This window comes from Cryptomeria japonica, chromosome 9 (genome assembly GCF_030272615.1).
Source record: "Cryptomeria japonica chromosome 9, Sugi_1.0, whole genome shotgun sequence".
Lineage (NCBI taxonomy): Eukaryota > Viridiplantae > Streptophyta > Pinopsida > Cupressales > Cupressaceae > Cryptomeria > Cryptomeria japonica.
In genome coordinates, this window is record NC_081413.1 from 238,743,293 (window position 1) to 238,759,516 (window position 16,224).

The window sequence follows — 16,224 nt, forward strand, 5'->3', positions numbered from 1 at the left end:
TGTGATTTACTAGTTTGCCCTGGCTTTGACAGCTATCGTCTAAGGCTCTTGGCAGCTGTTTGTTTGATGCATGTGGTCTTCCCAAAAATTACCATGTCTTTTTAAACAACTTTCCTTCCAACATTTAGAAACCACTTTTGCTTCTGTGCTCTCAATTTCTATCTTAGGAAGTCAAATTAAAAAAAATATATAGATATACAAAGTATTTTAATAAGAAATGAAAATTTTAATCTAGATTAATTGAATCCAGAAAGACTAAATATATTTATATCTTTTTGAAATGTTTAGAGTCAGTACAGATGATCTGAATCTTTTTGTTTATGGCAAAATTAGAACAAAATCAAACATATTTTTTCTTTTAAAAATTTCCAAGCATTATTCTTCCTTCCTGGAGTAAAAGAATTTCAAAAAAATTGACTAAATTTAATCTATTTCACATGCATTTTACCTATTGATTATGCTAACTTGAATTGGTTTGGTTTAGATTTAAATTTTATATGATATAATATTGAATGCAAGTTCAAATTAAATAAGGGCATAAATTAGTTCAATTTTTTGTCATAATGCTGACAGAACTTAATACAAGTATAAAATTTATTGTTTTATTTATTTTATGACTTCAAATTATTTACAAATGATTTTTTCTTTAATGTTGTTATGTGGAAATCATCCACTAATAACAACTAAGTTTGATTTGTTTGTGCAAATTGATTGTAATGTGCAATAGAATAATAATGAAAAATTTGCTTATAATTGTCCTCCTTATGAATCCCTAGTCAAAAGTTGCTTTTGGTTCTCATTCTGCTAAAATATTCTACTTATTATACACTCAAAATTTAACGTCAAAAGTTGCTTTTGGTTCTCATTCTGCTAAAATATTCTACTTATTATACACTCAAAATTTAACGTCAAAAGTTGCTTTTGGTTCTCATTCTGCTAAAATATTCTACTTATTATACACTCAAAATTTAACAACATAAGCATTTCATATTATTTACAAATATAGAGAATTGTTGAGTATGTTCTCTTTGCTCATGTGCCTTACAAGTTCAACTTCAATCTAACTATTTTTGGGTTGTAGCTTTTGTTTTTGTTTCAACTAGACATAGATGGTAGCTTATAATTAATATAGATCATTTTCTTAAAATATTGTACATAACATATTATACAAAGTTGTAGACCATATATTTTGAAATAGTTTTATTTAAATGTGTACTTGAAGTTATTGGGCAAGAAAGTTAACTTGCTCTCAATGTTAGTTTGATATGTTGGATCATTATTGAAACAACAATGAAAGTTGTGATAGGGTGTGTTCTATGGTCTACTGGTACCCCTACATTTGCTTGGTATTTTGTTATATGCTTTACAATTTTTTGATCAATAAACTCCCATTTGCCCTATTAATTGAAAATAGCTCATGATACACATGTATACAATAATAAATAATGTACACTTGAGTGAAGTTTAATTGATCTCAATAATCTTGTATGCTTTCGTTTATACAATGCTCTACTTTTCATTTTCTACTCTACTTTTCTCTACTTTTCCTTTTCCACTCTAGCTTTCACAATTCGAACACTCGGCAGGAACATGACGCTATGCGTCTCTTGTTTTTGATTAGAATAGATATCATTTTTAGATAGTTTACAATAAATAATTATCCTAATACATAGTTTAGAATAATAAAATAAATCACACATGATGATGGCGGCTAAGGGAAATCAAACAGAATGGAAATGCCCATGGAGGCCAAATCAAACACAAACAAAACGGAAAACGAACAAAATGGAGAATTGAAATGCCCGTGGTGACGAAAGAAACCCTTAGCAGAATTGAAATGCCCGTGGTGACGAAAGAAACCCTTAGCAGAATTGAAATGCCCGTGGGTGGGTCATCGTGCCGGAGCCATTAGCTGGAAGGCCGCCGGCGACAAAGAATATCGCCCATAAAAGACTAGCCGTTGAGAGAATGATAACGGCAAAGAAAATTCAAACGGGAGCGTGAAAAAGCATTTGAATTTCAATATAAATAGAAGCAATTCAGTTTCATTTCGTTACAGACATTCTTTCTTTCTCTGATTACCCCTTTCTCTCGATGTTCTGTTTTGTGATTGTCCCTTTCTGTCAATGTTCTGTTCTTTCTTTCTCTCTGTTTTCTTCAAAAAAATTTAAGTGTTTGCTTTGTTTTCAGTTTTCATTTTTCTAGTTTTCAGCGTGCACGCTAGTCTGTCTGTCTTTTTTTTGGTATTGCGTTTTTCTGGCAGAGCAGGGGAAAGGTAGAGCAGAGGAAGAGGCAGAGCAACCGAGGGGAAATTCTTCTTCCAGGTAATCCTTTATAGACAAGAAAGATTTCATTATTGTTTGTTGCAAATCCAGTCAATTCAAGTTGGCATGATAAACTTTGTAAGGAACTTTCATTTTGGATTGAAATTATTTAGTCTCAGCAGGTTTTTTATTCTCTTAATAGCAACTTCCTGATTCTTTTCTTCCTTATCCTTTCTGACCTTTCTCACCATTTTCACCCTCCATTTGAATGGATTCAGTACCAATCGTATCAGGTGGAGGAAATGGTGAAACAACCGCCATAACCAGAGTAATACAGATCACCTTTAATGGGTTTTTTTCACATTTCCCATTTTGTGCATTTAGAGATCATGGCACGCCATGAGACCACATTTCTTTGAGGAATTCTTTGAAACAGTTCACACGCAGTGTCTACGAATTCACATTCCTTTAGAAGAATTCTGTCAAACAGTTCACGCTCTAAGCCTAGGGTTTCACATTCTTATGCATATATATCTGTTGGATCATTTCCAACTATACCGTCTGACACAATAATGTTCATGTAAAATAATTAAATAAATTTTATACACCTTTAGTATTATTATCGTCTACCCTTGAAGCTGTAAGCCCTGCTTATTTACCCTTAATATTATAATCTTCGAAGCTTTTGCTGTTGCTTGCATTACGATGACAGTGATGGGTTTGACATGTTTGATTTTGGAGATAATTTAGTTCTATCATGTAATTAATACATTTTCACCTAACACCCATTAGTTATTTTCAGCTAATACCCATTAGTTATTTCTCCCCATGAATGTTTTGGTTTATTTTCACTCATGTTTATTTTTAATCCTTTTGGCTTGAGTGAAGGACTAATGAAGTGAGATTCCAATGCAGGCATGAGATGCAGAACCCAGCAAGTGTACTGATGCAGAGAGGAAGAAATGGGAAGTTCCTTATGACCTGCTTTGCCTTATGACCTGCTTTGTTTATAGCAAGTAGCTGCTCTAGAAGGAAACCATATTTTCAAAACAGCTAACCCAATGTTTGAATTCTCTGTGTTCTCAGGCAATGAATTAATCTTCTCCTACACAGCTAACCCATTTGGATTTGCTATCAAGCGCAGATTCCATGGAGAGGTTATGTTCAACTCTTCATATGGTAGCTTGGTTTTCAGTATCCGGTAATCAGCACAAACCTTCCTACATCAGCTTCACTGTTACTTTTGTATAAATTGATTAATAATAGGTGAGCAGATACGAAATCGTTGAGGACTTGGATGTGCTCTCTGTACCATGACTCTAATCCTATGGTTGTGCATGGAGATGTGCACGAATGTACTAATGGACAGCCACATGGAAGCTCCGATGTCTGATTTTGCTTAGCCAGACTCATGCAGAGGGAAGCCACCATGTGCTGTAGCGCGTACATTGCACCAGGTATTTACTTGCCACTATCATTTAAGTTGTACATTTGAATTAAGAAAATTCAATGTGTATATTTTGATATAAGAGATAAAGCTTTTAGCCATTCTATATTTTTTTATCTTCCTATGTTGAGAACGAATATTTCTTTATAAGTGACCGTTTTTTTAAGATGAATAAAATGATTATAGATTCCCCCATGTTCCATACCTTGTTGTCCATAAAAATATTCTATAGGTTATAAGCATGGATCACAAATTACTGTTCCAAAAGTCATTACTTAAAATTGTTCCAAAAGTCATTAAATAAAATTATTCTGTGATTAAAACCAGCCACATGGAAGCTCGGATGTCTGATTTTGCTTAGCCAGACTCATGCAGAGGGAAGCCGCCATGTGCTCTAGCGCGTACATTGCACCAGGTATTTACTTGTCACTGTCATTTAAGTTGTACATTTGAATTAAGAAAATTCAGTGTGTATATTTTGATATAGGAGATAAAGCTTTTAGAGATTCTATATTGTTTTATCTTCCTATGTTGAGATCGAATATTTCTTTTAAGTGATGATTTTTTTAAGATGAATAAAATGATTATAGATTCCCCCATGTTCCATACTTTGTTGTCCATAAAAATCTTTTGTTGGTTAAAAGCATGAATCGCAAATTACTATTCCAAATGTCATTACGTACAATTATTTTGTGATTAAAAACAATCATTCGATATTATGAATTTTGAAAGACTAAATGTTTATTCCAGATATATTTTAATTAAATGTTAATTATAGAGTTCTATTTATGAACAGCTATGTAATGGATATTTTTATACCAGCAGTAAGCTGACACACAAGCTAATTAGGGGTTTGCTGGACTTTTACGTTCGTCTCCACTAGATGTAGTTCAGCAGTTCACTGACCTGATAGGACATACAACTGTTGTCTATAGATTCCCTGCTCTGCAGTTTTTGGTGCAGCATTGTATTGTTTATTGGCTTTCAAATATTTTACAGAACCTGCAAATCATCTACACTAGTAAGGCCAAAGTATCAACAACTTAGCTTTATTGGTTATGTATTTTACCGTGTAGAGAAGTTTTCTTACCATTGGGATTTAGTAATTCTACTTCAGCGTGTAATGTTATTTTGGATTCCTTGTTTTGGGATCTCTAGTAGGTTGGCTGGATTAATTCATTTTCTTTAATATTTCAAATGGGATACATGGATATGATTTTCTTGGTTTCAAGTTAGCAGGTTTCATAGAATAGAGAATAAAATCCCGATTTCTAGTACTGATATGTTTGGAATGTTTTGAAACTTTATTAGCTGAGTGCTATTGTTTTATCAGGAAAAAACAGTTGGGATTATTGAAGTTGAAGTTGAAGTGTTTGATGAAGTTGACATGAATGATTAAAAATGGGACTCGGTATGCCTAATGTTTTAGATTGTTTTCACTACCATTTTGTGTTACTGCCTTTGTTTTGTGTGTTTCTTGTGTATACTATTCTTTTAGACTTGACTAGAATATACTGCCTTTGTTTTGTGTATTTCTTGTGTATACCGTTCTTTTAGACTTGACTAGAATATGCTATAGTCCCAGAGTGAACCAAAAGATACTAACAATTAGATATTATTCCTAGTAAAATGATATGAAACGAAATTTTAGTTTATCTCTTAAGTTGTTTCAGATTCAAGGATTAAATCCAGTAGGCACTGGCATATATCTAGGATTAAGAACTTATTCTCACCACCAGATTAGCAACTTTCCTACACTGCAATAGATGATGTAATGCCATGAAACTCCATATAATGCAATTCTAACCTAGAGATGCTATTCACATGTTGTAAAATAGCAACCCCACATGTTTAAAGTTTTTAAACACAAAGCTATTTCAAGTATTATTGGACCATCTTATTCAGTTACAAATGATTAGAGTTTAGTACCTATTATGAAGGGGAAGAGCCAAATCATATGCAAAATACAAAGATAAACTCCCGTCCTGATGCATATCCAAATTTTACATTTCATACAATATTTGAAACTGCTAAATAAAAGAAAAGTTGTATGGACAGTTTTTTGCCAGTTGCCTTGGTTTTTTCCATGTTTTGAAAAGGGGAAATTTACGCAATATCAATTTGTGGTGCACCTAAATTGGCAACATTCATAAAATCTCATTTATGTTGCTGTTGTCACCAAGATTGCATCCGTGATGCTCAATTTGAAAGCTCAGTAATCTTGTGAAACATGGGATGATTTCCGAGCCTGTGGGTTGCCTATGACGGAAATCAATCTCCAGAGTGAGCTGGTTCTCTTTGATGAATCTCCTGCAAACTAACCTTTGACGGGAAAAAGGATAGAAGGATAACTGAAATGAAACCTATCCTAAGAGGAGGTGATGCACCAAATGCAAAGACTTACTTGCAGCCCCCGAATCACAATTTATTTCAGAAAAGGATGTTTGGTCACAACGCAGCACAAGATGCTCAATACATAAATGTTTCATGAAAATGATCTAAGATTTTAATGCTTGTTTGAAGGAAAAATGTCCATTTCCACAACTCCCACACATTAAAACTTATAATCGCAATCCATAACCTGCATTAAACACATCATTCCTGCATGCATTCTAATATGAATGAGACAAAATTGAAGGATTTATAGGCAAATCACAATAATTATATCAAAATCATTCATTGTAAGTCGAGACAAGAAAGATAGGAGAAGGAAAACTACTTCTTTTATTCAATAAAAAGGAATTGCGGTTATCACAAATCTGGAAAACTGAGTTACAAATGCCTTCTTCAGCATGAAAGAGCTGGAAAAGCCACAATACATGCTCCAAGGAATAAAAGAACTAGAGAAAAGAAAGAAGAATAGGAGACTTATAGAAAAGAAGCCCTAAAAGCAAGTGATTGAAGAGCTGGTAGTGCCTCCTAAATATGAGCTGAAAGTGATTGCTTTCCACCTTGTCTTTATCTTCAAATCTGCATGATGAAGCCTTGGGTCGAATTTGAACTAAAGCTATGCAAAAAGGAGGTCCAAACTGATGGTAACTAGAGGTTGATTGCGTCAAAGTTGTCCTCAACTGATGGTCAACCCATGAGGGTTCATAACTGCAATAGGACTGCTAGAACTGCTTCAAACTTCCCCTCTTTGAGGGCCAAACTGATGTGAACTCAGAATCCCACCTCTTTTATCTCAAACTCATACTTGCACTGCTTGATGATGAGTTAACGGATTGATAGGTTTGTGTACTTTGAGCTTGAATTCGAACTTGAGGCTTACCTACCCTCATGAAATGTAGGGTTTCTAAGTTTCTCTTCACTGATTTTCCTTGACCCGTATGACATTCTCCAATGATTATGTCTTCAATTAGATGTATGATTTTTTAGTATATTGACATATGCTTCATCAAAGTAATAACTTAGAACTCATTCTTTATGACTAAGATTAATATCATTTCTGCTGCTTTATCATGACATAAACTTTCATTATACTGCTTTATAAACCATCTCTGTCCTGATGACTGTCAAAAGCCTCATATTGTGTGGATTGACCATTACATTTTTCTGCTTAACTGTAACAATACCCTTCCTCTTTTTGACAGTTATGAAGATTGACATGATATTTACTAGTCATGGCTTTATCAAAGTAATAACTTAGAACCCTTTCTTTATGACTAAGATTAATATCATTTCTGCTGCTTTATCATGACATAAACTTTCATTATATTGCTTTATAAACCATCTCTGTCCTGATTACTGTCAAAAGCCTCATATTGTGTGGATTGACCATTACATTGTCTGCTTGACTGTAAGAATACCCTTCCTCTTTTTGACAGTTATGAAGATTGACACGATATTTACTAGTCATGGCTTTATCAAAGTAATAACTTCGAACCCTTTCTTTATGACTAAGATTAATATCATTTCTGCTGCTTTATCATGACATAAACTTTCATTATATTGCTTTATAATCCATCTCTGTCCTGATGACTGTCAAAAGCCTCATATTGTGTGGATTGACCATTACATTGTCTGCTTGACTGTAACAATACCCTTCCTCTTTTTGACAGTTATGAAGATTGACATGATGTTCACTAGTCATGACCTTACGGTCTTTACATATCTTGATGGCATTGTGACTGTCTTGAACATATTAGGAATCACTGGTTCTTTTAGATACGATATCACTGTTTCTTGTTCACTGAATGATGATTACCGCAATCTCAGTCTGTGATCTTTTGCTTGGTAACTCAGAGCTACCACTGCTATATCTCACCTTACCCATCCATATTCTCTACTAATAAGCTCCTTGGTTGATACAAACTCACCTTGTATCAAGACTGTTTAATGACTACTGTCTCATGATTGGTCTCTCTTTGGGAGATCTGCTCACAATATAAAACTGCTTTATACATGTTATAATAGTTATTTTCATTGTTATTGGACAGTCATCATTGTAGGAACTTCCATTGTAGACCACTGAGAACTCTTTTCACTGTAACTATCCATTGATCTTATGTGTCTGTGACTGTTATACTTACTAGGACTGTCATTAAGTTTTTGGGAAACACCAACCTTGCTTCTTTGACTGTTCACATGCCCTCTTAGCTCTAATGCTGGCATTGCCATTACTGCTCTTTTGTTGATGACAGTCTTCGTAGTCTCTATGCTAGGTGCTTTTAATCTTGCCTTTGTAGTTTAGTGATGACAGTCCATTTCATTTGACTGTTCACATGCCCTCTTAGCTCTAATGCTGGCATTGCCATTACTGCTCTTTTGTTGATGACAGTCTTCATAGTCTCTATGCTAGGTGCTTTTAATCTTGCCTTTGTAGTTTAGTGATGACAGTCCATTTCATTTGACTGTTCACATGCCCTCTTAGCTCTAATGCTGGCATTGCCATTACTGCTCTTTTGTTGATGACAGTCTTCATAGTCTCTATGCTAGGTGCTTTTAATCTTGCCTTTGTAGTTTAGTGATGACAGTCCATTTCATTTGGCACAGTCTTGTTGAATAGGCTCTGTCATTGTGGATGATCCCTTTATGGCTATAATCTTCTCATGTCTTTGACTATCTTTGTGACTATGTCCTTGATGTGGATGCATGCTGGGAACGATCTCTTCATGAGCCCTTGGCCATGAGACTCTGCTTGTGAGAACTTCATAGAGACATCTGATCTCCATTTGTTCATCTCATGGTTGTGGCTTCTTTTGAATCCAATACTGACTATGATTTGTCATTATCTTGTCTTTATAACCCTGCACTCTTGGGTATGATTGTAATGTTGCATTTATTAGATGCTGCAACCTCGCCTTGCACCTCAGATTTTCCTGAAACTCTTACTGCCTTAACCCCATTATGCCTTTGACTGCTAAATGACTGTACTCTAAGAAGGCTTGCTAATCTAAATGGGCTGCTCACCATTCATTATCGATACACTTTGTAACTCTATTTCTGGGATGCTTGAGGTTGCTCCTTACTGCTTGTCAGGCCCTAGGACTTCTATCTATCTGTACTGATCACTGTAATTGCATTTGGTTTTCTTTACCCAACTTTTATCTCCAGGTTTGAATCCTTTCTAGAACTGTGACATGGAAACAGTTCATGCCCTTGCCTGCTATTATATAAACTCTGCCTTTCTTTGAATTTGATCTGTTCTTACTATGAAGTAATGAATGCCTTGAATTTAAAACCCTTGTCTTGATCTTGTATTGGCCTGCTATCCCTGTTTTGACAGCGATGAGATCACTGTGCCTACAACTTTTACAACTCATTATGCCTCATGACTGCTAAATCAAAGTTATTTTAAGACTAGCCCATACTTTATATTCCTTGAGTATTTGTCCTTCTTGTACAACATGATATAACATCATTAATGGCCTTCAATACAACAACTAGGCCTTTTAGGGTGCATAATCTCTGTCATATTGTTGCTTTGACAACATCATTAATCCATGCATCAATGTTCATGGAAAAGCTCTTTGTTGTAGGCCTTCGCATTATTTTGTCTGTCAACATGTTCACTTCGATGCATGGATGGTCTTCTATGTACTGTTACAGTGATCCTCATGGCTGCTTCTGTCATATCATTGTGTTTACTGATCATGCTTAGACCTGTATTCTTATTAAGGCCTTTGGAGAACCCACCAGGTCTTGAGTTTCTTTGGTGAAGATTTGACATTATCACAGTGTGATTATATCCTTGAAAGGGCCTAGCTTTTGTTGGATGATTTTAACTGTGATTCTCATGCTCTCCATGGCTGTGACTGCTCTGTTCATGGGCTTATGACTACCATGCTTATTCTTGTGTTTCTACACCCATTTCTCCTTTGCTTAAACCTTGCACTATGAGCTGTCTCAGACTTAGGGCTAAGTCTGTTATTATGCAGAGATCACTGTGCACCCTTCATACCTTTACCACTGTATTTGCCCTTTCAACTGATTTGGTTGCCATGGCATATATTTATGAGATTCGTCATTGATTTGATATTAGGACAGTCCATCTTTGGTTTAAGGTGCTGCTCTTGTAGGCTGTCAAAGGTTCTCTATTGGCTATTGTGGACAGTGATATCCATCTTTGCTGTCTTTATGCATGCATCCTTTGACTGCTATTTAGCCTTTCGGTGACTGTCCTTTGTATGCAACAGGGTATTGTCTTTCATGGTACTCTATACATCATGCTACCCATATAAGCCTTCATAGGGTATATGTCTAACTTTGAAACGATGAAATCTTCCTTTATTTTGCTTTGTCAATTCCTTGCCAAAGATTTGCTGGATGTCTCACCATTAAGGACTGTATTTCCTTATATTGTATGCACTCTTCATTAACTTCTAACTTGTCGAAGCAACCTTATTTTTAGCATACGAAATAATAGAAATCTTCTTGTACGCATGAAAAAATGAACCTCCCATTTATGAATGGCAAAGAGAGGTTTTTAGAAAGGTGGAACTGACCTCTTATGAGCTGTTTGCGTGCATGATCTCTACATGGGTTTGCATGGACTTGATGTGGATTCAAGAAGATATATCCCACGTGCCCTGCATGAACCTGGCTCCATCACATCCAACCTCTAAGAATAAACTATTAATGACACCTCAAACTACTGATGCATTTGAGTGAAGTCTTCATAACTGAGAGTATACATTAGGTTCAAACATGGGTTTCTCTCTTTAAGTTACTGCTGGAGATCTCATCATTATGGTGACCATTATGGGTCTGTATCAGCAAGAGAAACTCCAGAAATCCAGCTTTCATGTATAATAATTCAAGCTCATGTTAATGAAAAACCCTAACTTAACTCATGCAATGTGTAAAGCTTTATTTCTTTTAAAAGCTTTGTTTCCCTCCAAAGCTTAAGACTGATTTTTTTGAACTTCATGCTACATGGACAACTTTTATCTTGAAATTCCAATTTCATCTAATATGAAATTAATTTCTTTGATCTTTATTTCAATGTGGAGAGTGCTTTTTGTGAACCTTCTCAAATATGATATAAATAAATCCAAAACATTATCTACTCCTTTATTTAAATGTGACCATTAGCTTGACTTCAATGATCTAAGGCTTTGGAGGTAAATTTTTGCCATCTTTAAAAAGTTTAAAACCTTTTAAAACTTCATTATGAGCTCCAAACCTGTGTAGGCTATTTTTCTCCTAGATACTTGAAAAATGGGTAACAGTTGCATTTTGCAAAATGAATCTACTTGTTCAAATTTTAGCATGAAAATACTATAACTTAAGCTCGTAAACACTTCTAACTGTTTTATCTCTAATTCCACTGGCTCTAGTCACCTTTAGATGATAAAAGAATAGGCTTGAAATCTTGCAAAAACGTTACCGAATTCATAGGCAGCAAGAAGCTCAGTTACAATGGTAGCAAGTTTTTGGTTAGGTATTCGTGTGTGCACAAAAGAGTTACTAGACAACTTAACTTCAATCAATTTACACCCAATAGGCCTACTGCTAAGAAATTTGTAATTCGTCAGCAAATAAGCTAACCAGATTTGAAAATTGACCAGATTGGCAAAAATGTAGAATGATCTGACTAATTTCACTAGCATCTTTTATGTTGATTGATATCATTTAGATCATATCATTTAGTATTGAGATGTTTGGAATGTTTTGAAAATTTATTAGGTGGCTACTATTGTTTTATCAGGAAAAATTGTTTTCACAACCATTTGTGTGATTAACCTTGGCTCATGCTACCTTGGATCGTGTTCATGTTTTGTATTTGTTATGAAACACACAGGTTTTAACAAACCATGGTGGTTAGAAAAAATGAGTTTACAGTTGATCTTAAAAGTGATCTTTTAAAAAATAGTGTTTTGTTTGCATGTCAATATCATGTCTATAGATTGGTTTTATAGAAGCAATATTTTTGCTATAGATTAGTGTTAATTTGCAGTGCAAAATGTCCTTTTGCCAAATAGAGCTTAGATTTTGAATTTGTATTGTCGACCTTAACCTAGTAGATATCATTCGTTCATAGATGCCTGAATCACTTCACTTACAAATTTGGCAGTGAGTCTTCTAATATGATAGAACAACTTAGTTTCTTCATTTTTCTTAGCCACTAAACTGCGAGATGCTAAATACATATTAGTTTCTTGATTCTTCTTAACTAGAACCAGTTACTTTTCACTATCATTATAGGGCTCATAGGTAACCTATGAGCATGACATATACCCTGACAACACTAACTAAAGTTATGAGCAGACCTTTTATTCAAGCCAAACTTAATTAACTGACTAAAAGGGTCCTGATACAATTTCCATTGCAATGGTAAAGCCAAGTAAAGAGCAGATTCTTGAAAGTGCTTCTATCATGAACAAACTTCAGACTTAAAGCCTTTAAGTGATGTTTTACATTGAGACATTCTCCAAAATGTCAATATCATGTCTATAGATTGGTTTTATAGAAGCAATATTTTTGCTATAGATTATTGTTAATTTGTAGTGTAAAATGTCCTTTTGCCAAATAGATCTTAGATTTTGAATTTGTATTGTCGACCTTAACCTAGTAGATATCATCCTTTCATAGATGCCTGAATCAATTCACTTACAAATCTGGCGATGCCAAGTGAGTCTTCTAATACAATAGAACAACTTTGTTTCTTCATTTTTCTTAGTCACTAAACTGCGAGATGCTATATACATATTAGTTTCTTGATTCTTCTTAACTAGAGCTGGTTACTTTTCATTGTCATTATAGGGCTGATAGGTAACCTATGAGCATGACATATATCTTGACAACACTAACTAAAGTTATGAGAAGACCTTTTATTCAAGCCAAGTAAAGAGCAGATTCTTCAAATCTATCATGAACAAACTTCAGACTTAAAGCCTTTAAGTGATGTTTTACATTTAGACATTCTCCAAAAGTGGTGCCTTTAGATTTGAGTCCATCTGAGAATAGATCTTCAAGAGAGCCAGAATCTCTTCTATTACCTCCACCACCTCTTTCACCATCCCCAACATCATCTATTATTGACTGCAAATTTGAAGAAAAAATTTCACCTTGCAAAATTTTTATATATATTTTCAAATTCAAACAGTGTTATATCTTTGTGATGTTTTTTTGGTTTGTTTGTTGTAGTTGTAAAATGTATGAATCATTCAGCATCCTAAATTTCATTTTCTGAATTGGAGATTTTTTGAATTATCATTTTTACTTGCCACATTATGTTGACTAATTTATGCTTGAATGCTGCTACTAATGGACTATGCTTTGCTGATGCTCTTTTGCCTTGGAAAAAACCTCTGACAGTGATCTTTGTCCTCTTTGATCTCTAGCATACTTTGCTCTTTTTAGCAATGACCTTTTTTTCCCATGAACCTTTGGCTCTTCTTACTGCACACTAGCCAATAAGGACTGCTCCTAACTATATTTTCTGTTTCTTGTCTGCCTTATCTAGGTCTGCTCCTTAGGAAAAGACTCTTATTTGACTATGCATCATTCTTTGTTCATTTCCTTGAGCTGCCAGGACTGTATTTGGTTGCTATTTGGTCTCACAAAAGCATTCCAATGTTTGTCAACACATTGTGTACAATTAGTATTTGTTACTGCTCTTTGACTGTGTCAATGGCTATCATACTTGCTTAGGGACTGGTAATGCTCTTTACTATTTGTCACTATCCTTGGATAGGGTTTATGACAATGATATGAAGAACTATGGAATGTCTTTTTAAACTGTAATGAGCTTGTGTGAAGGCTGCAACAAACACTAAACTGTTCCCTTTCTTTGTACTAACACTATTTGATGCTTTTTATCAATCATTGTCACGAGGCTGCTATATGACTGGGTTTTCATTTTTTGATTGGCCCTTGACACTTAGATATGTATTTTTCCTTCCTTTGTGCTGCTACCTTTTAAACTTTGATGCTCTGAGTCTATCATTCATGACTGGTATTAGGCTTGTTGAGGGCTAATGCCATCTTACTGTTGTTTACTATTCCAATCCTCTGCTCATTGCCTTAACCGCTGATGAACTCACTGTCATTTATACTTCTCTTCATTATTCTATGATTGTTGGGACTACACTAAAGGCTTTGATACTGAACCAAAAATTTATGGTGATAGTGTCCTCAGATCTATAAGTCTTTGAAAGCTCTTGATTGTCATATATGTAATCCTCATCAAAAGGACTGCCAAATTGATTCTTTTGGTATTAAAACTTTGTTTTGTACCCTAAGGCTGCTATCCATGATCTCAACAGACTGGCTTAAACATGTTCTTAATACATTGTTCACTTAGACAAGGGTTTTGTGTTTGACTATGATTGATTTTGACTGACGTTTGATGCACTGTTATTTATGATTCAGGTCTGCGATATTTGTCTTTTTGGCACTGCTACAGTCCTTGTATTGTTACCATTGATGCCTTTTTGTGCCTTGGGAATGCAAATCTCCTTTGTGTTTTTCATCCACTATTCCTTATATGCTAAGATCAATTTGTCACTGAATGTTGCAAAATTCATCTCTGCCCTTTTGTACTGTGAACACAAATCACTGCTATGCAGTCACTATATTTGCAGGGGTGTCTTGTCAACTTTGAAACCCTGCTATATCTATCTTCCTTGCATGACCGTATACTCATTGCTTTCACTATCTGGAACTAAAAAAGTCATTTCATGCTTTTGAGGCTGTGATATCTTATGACTGTAATAATAGTTCATGATACTGCACCTTCTTCTTGTTGTTATCTCTGATGCATGCGTTCACTGTCTTCTGACAAGGCTTTCTCTGTTTTGTGCTTTGATGATCCATGCAGGTTCACATAGACATGTGCTCATATCCCTAAAACCTCCAAGATACAAATATTTGAAAAGATTCGATGCTAACTCTAAAAGTTCATTTTTTCCTTTCAAAACCTATTTTTAACCTGGGGGCAAAAAATAGGTAACAATCTTTTTTTTGGTTTGTTTGTGGTAGTTGTAAAATGTATGAATCTATCGGCATCCTAAATTTCATTTTTTCGATTGGAGATTACTTCCATTATCATTTTTACTTGCTACATTATTTTGACTAATTTATGTTTGAATTGGTATGACAGGGTGGTAGACATGTTGCAGCCAAAAAACTGCAGTATGATAAGAAGGGTCCTAGGCAGCTTTTTGAATTAGTTATTTTTAATCATGGTGTATTCAAAACAGCAAGAGATGGAATTAGACTTACATTATTTCTTTAGTTATGTTTTGGTCAAGCATTTTGACTTGATAGCATTGTAAAATGTACAAATATAATGTTTAATAAAAAATTTATTGGGTTGGACTGAAGGGAATAGTCATTGGCCATGGTTATTCCTTGAGGTTTGTCACATTTTTTTTTGCATTTTTTTTATTAGTTTAATTTTTATTTAAGCATTTATTACTTTTGATTTCAGCATTGAAGTTAAATTTCACAGTTTCAAAAATAAATGTATCATTTATCCCCTCAAATGTTTTATTAATCATTTAAAATGACAATCAGATAATTAACATTATTGTAAATGATTGGAAACTAAACATTAATTACCCTACAAAGTATCATTAAAAGAGCATCATGAATTAATATAAGAATTTCACCATAATTATAATAAAATATATTTCATATTCCATAAGTAACAAATCATAAAATATGACAACGTAATATAACCAAAATAAATAAAAATAAAACATGTTGTGTTGTGTTGTGTTGTCTTGTCTTGTGTTGTTTTGTGTGGTTTGGTTTGTGTTGTGTTGTTTCTTGGTTGTTTTAAGTCAATTAGGGGAGGCCAAACAAGCTTATGTGTAAATATTTTCATATTAAATAATCCTCTCAAAGTAAAAAAAAAATCGTGATTGCAGAGGTAAAGTAAAGAATATTTTTTAAACTTGAAACATATATGATATGTTTTTTCAAACTAAGTAAATCTTAACCCCAAGCAAAACATAATACTAAGCATTATTATTGTTTAGGGTTAGGATTTAGGGTTCAGGGTGTTAGGATTATTGTATAGGGTTTAATGTTTTAAGGTTTAGGGATTCAAATTTTAGGGTT

At 34.3% G+C, this 16,224-nt stretch overlaps 1 long non-coding RNA gene across 3 annotated transcripts; it reads left to right on the top strand.

Moving 5' to 3' along the window:
* Nucleotides 1-414: 414 nt before the first annotated feature.
* LOC131037181 (uncharacterized) lies at nucleotides 415-15,482 on the top strand. Of its 3 annotated transcripts, none has more exons than XR_009104180.1 (6): nucleotides 415-2,324; nucleotides 3,180-3,465; nucleotides 3,539-3,721; nucleotides 4,039-4,126; nucleotides 14,978-15,105; nucleotides 15,260-15,482. It is a non-coding gene; the product is annotated as an uncharacterized LOC131037181 (long non-coding RNA). The 3 variants fall into 3 exon arrangements; XR_009104179.1 differs by having other exon boundaries at nucleotides 3,608-3,721; XR_009104178.1 differs by having other exon boundaries at nucleotides 3,634-3,721.
* The last annotated feature ends 742 nt before the right edge of the window (nucleotides 15,483-16,224 follow it).